This window comes from Lycium barbarum, chromosome 5 (assembly GCF_019175385.1).
Source record: "Lycium barbarum isolate Lr01 chromosome 5, ASM1917538v2, whole genome shotgun sequence".
NCBI lineage: Eukaryota > Viridiplantae > Streptophyta > Magnoliopsida > Solanales > Solanaceae > Lycium > Lycium barbarum.
The window spans coordinates 119,740,012-119,743,628 of NC_083341.1; the positions used below are offsets into that span (position 1 = coordinate 119,740,012).

Below are 3,617 nucleotides of genomic sequence, written 5' to 3' on the forward strand. Positions count from 1 at the left end.
AAAAAAAAAGAAGCTTTTAACTAGTTATAACATGGTCATAATTAAAATGTTCAATTAATGGACATCGCTTAAATTTCGGTACCTGTTAAATTTTGCATATTTGCCCCGCCCATATACCCATATATACATGACAAATCAGGCCTGTTTTTCTTTTAAAAAAGGTTGAGCCGAGTCCAGCCCAATAAGGTCAGACCCGGCCCAACCCCTCTCGTATACAACCATAACAACACAAATAGGCCTTAGTGCGAAGAGGAGGGCAAACCCTAGTCGCCGCAGGCCACCCCTCTCGTCATCTACGCCATTTTTGGCAAAGTTTCAGAAAGCTTTTTCTTTTCCCAGGCCTGTATGGCCTTAAAGGGTAAGGAAATTAATGCTCTCAACCATTTCCACCGCAAATCAACCAAACAAGATGTTACTGTGGCTCGTTTTTATTTTGTTTCTTGTTTTTCTGAGAAATCAAACGGTCAACACTGCTTTTCTTTTATTGTTCTTGTTTGTTTTCTATTTTGAATGTTGCGTTATTATTGGTTCTTGAAGAACTTTTGAAATCGATTTGTGTTGGTCAAAATCTGGCCCTTGATACCCGATTTGACTTAATCCTAGCCCTACAATGCTATAATGTGAGGAGGAAACCCCTAAATTAGGATCTATCCCACATCGGCTGAACCTGGGGTTTGGGATTTCTGTATAAAGGACCCCAAATCGTTCATTTTGCATATAGAGGGGGGAATATCACAGACATTTCCCTAAAAACTCAATTTTTTCATAAGTTTTGGCAAAATTGCTTTGAAACATTGATTTTCGGGTTAAGTTAAACTTTTAAGTACTTTTTTCTTTGTTTGTGTGGCAGAGTTGTGAGGATAAGGAGCAAAAAGGGTCTCCAAAGTTCATTCTCAACAGTGGCTGCACTCAAAAAAGCAATCCACTTTCCTTTAGTTAATTTTTATTATTCTGTGTCTTAGATTGCTTTTTGTGTGATTTATTTTCTGTTCTGTGTAGTCTTTTTGGCTTAGTTAATCTTAGTTTAAGCTTGCTTTAGTGTGATTATGGAGTTATTCAGTGTTAATCATGTTGCCTAGTTAGAATTTTACATTACTTTATCACTATTAGTCTAGGTTAGTAGCTAGTTAATCCTGCCTATATGCTTAACTAGGACTAGGTGTTTATGGTTCTTGATAATCATGCCTATGTGCTTAATTAGGATTGAGAATTTATAATCTTTGTTGATCATGTCTAAGTACTTACCTGTCTCTGATTAGTTGGTTTACAGTTTCTATTGATCATATCAAAAGTGTTTATCTGCTTTGAGATCAGTTGACCTATAGTCTGACAAATTATATTACTTGATTGTTTTAAGGTAAGTTAGTTCATAATCTTCTTTAACCATGCTCATGCACTTAATTGATTGGTTAGGACTATTTAACCCATATTTGTTTCATTCAAGTTTGATAAATCATGGGTTGTGGTTGATTAAGTAGGGCATGTGTGTTAGTAATAGTTAAACAATGTTCACTAATTTGAGTTTGTAACTCTTCTTAAAAAATGCCATACATGTTTCATTTAATTAATTACAGACCAGTAGCTTCTTGACTGTGTTTCTTGTGTGCTTCTAACTGGTTCTTTCCTCCAAATATTTGTGAATATCTTGATTACACCATATGAACCAACAAGTGCATTATTACTTCCTTTGGAATCTAGCCTAAAAACTAAATTGATAGCCTGTCTTACCTTGTTAAGTATTGGTGCTGAACCTCTTGTTTGTATTCACTTGTGGTTTGCTAAAGTATCCATGCCCTTTCTACTTTGAAATTTTGTGTAATATTTCCTTGGGAATCTGTTGTGTCTGTTCTAAATACCTGCACTTAGTTTGAACATAACCAGGAGTATTTACACCTGAGTAAATGGAGTAGGATCTAAAGGACATATTAACAAGAGGTGGTCACTTAAAATGTGAGGAATCATGGGTGTGACTTACCTAGGATCATGAAGGAATGGGACAGGACTTAGAGTTTCTAGTCAAACTCAGTTAGTCCCTTTTCATCTTTGATTGCTGGGGTTCCCCTATGTGAAATCACATCTTATGGGACCCTCTAGGATGATTAAAAGGATTAATATGTCAAGGTAATCCATTGTTGTTGAAGTGGTCTTTAAAGTTTAAATCTCATTTCAAAAAAGAAAAAGTGTGATGAATCTATGTTCTTTCTTTCTTTCTTTTCTTTTAACAAAAGTTGTGTGTTATTTGAAGCTGCTAGATTCTGCCTTGCTAAGATTAACCACCATGAAAAATCTCACCCCTCTTTTCCATTGTTTGTTGCTGATATATATATATATATATATATATATATATGCCATATACTGAATATATCCAGAATATACATGACCTATATACATCATAGTGTGTACAAGAAGTATATATTTTAAATACCATTAACCAATACTGGAACTTGGTTTTTTCTTCTTACATATTATGGATTAAGTGTTGAGGCCAAATCTACCCCTTTAAGTATTTACTCTATGGGCCTGTTTTGGACTGTTATGACCCGGTCCCAGTTTTCTTGTTAATTGGGCGTAGCTACATTTGTTTTCCTTTGGGTTCTGAAGAGGCATATCTTTTCGCTTAAAACCTGTTAAGACTATATATACATTGTATACATGTAGTTTTGCGTATATATATTTGTTTCAAATATTTATTTGGTTTAAAATTCTTTGTTACTTCAATAAGAGAGTTTAGATACTTTCTAACTTGTGTCTTCTTTTTCCCCTTTGTGTTCGCATGTGAAATATCGCGGGCCACTTGGGCTATTCCTATCTATCAAAAAGTTGGGCCTCATATTCGTTAGATCGAGTCCGTAGGAAAAAAGGAAGCTAGTATATATTGAAGGCCCAACCATGGGTGAAAATGACACTGATGGACTTGGGTAGGCGCATCAGTTTTAATTTTTTTTACTTTCTCCTTTTCTCTATTTCATGTATACCTGGCATGTATATATACATATATTGTATATGTACTGAATGTGTAAAATGTTTAAACCCTATGGGTGTATAACTTAGGAGATAGTTAGTAGTTTAGGAAATTGCCAAACTGGTTTCCAACTTGGTTATTTTCTCGCATAAAAAATTGGGGCTTGAGCATGAGATTTTAGGTCTCAAAACTGTTTTCAAAATTGCGGTTGAGTATTAAGAACGAAAATGGGATCTGGTTAAGCTTGAATTGGTTCAAGGATTAAATGAGGCAAAAATGACTCTTCAAAAGCTAAGTAACAGATTTTGGGCCTCAAGCCTGTGATGTAGATAATAAACTATTGGATAATGTTACTTCAAAACGAGGATTTGAGTTAATTGACTTCAAAAAACTCGTAAACTTTGTATACTTAAGAAACAAATCTTGGACTTGGGCTGATTTGAGGATTGGTTTGGGCTTGCATGAATTTCTGAAAAATATAAAGGTTGTTTTGGGCCTGGAAGCCCAAAATGTATTTTGGATTGAAAAACAAACCTGTTGGACTGAATTTGAGGCATGATGGATCTGGACAAATTTGATTTTATGGGTTTCAATGTTAAAAATTGGACCGAAGCAAATAAAAACTCATGTTTTTCTTATATATATATATACATAT

At 34.6% G+C, this 3,617-nt stretch overlaps 1 long non-coding RNA gene across 2 annotated transcripts; it reads left to right on the top strand.

Annotated features, from left to right (window-relative positions):
- Positions 1-221: 221 nt before the first annotated feature.
- On the top strand, positions 222-3,135 carry LOC132641280 (uncharacterized). Of its 2 annotated transcripts, none has more exons than XR_009582795.1 (2): positions 222-358; positions 851-3,135. It is a non-coding gene; the product is annotated as an uncharacterized LOC132641280 (long non-coding RNA). The 2 variants fall into 2 exon arrangements; XR_009582794.1 differs by having other exon boundaries at positions 256-358; positions 2,821-3,135.
- Positions 3,136-3,617: the final 482 nt, after the last annotated feature.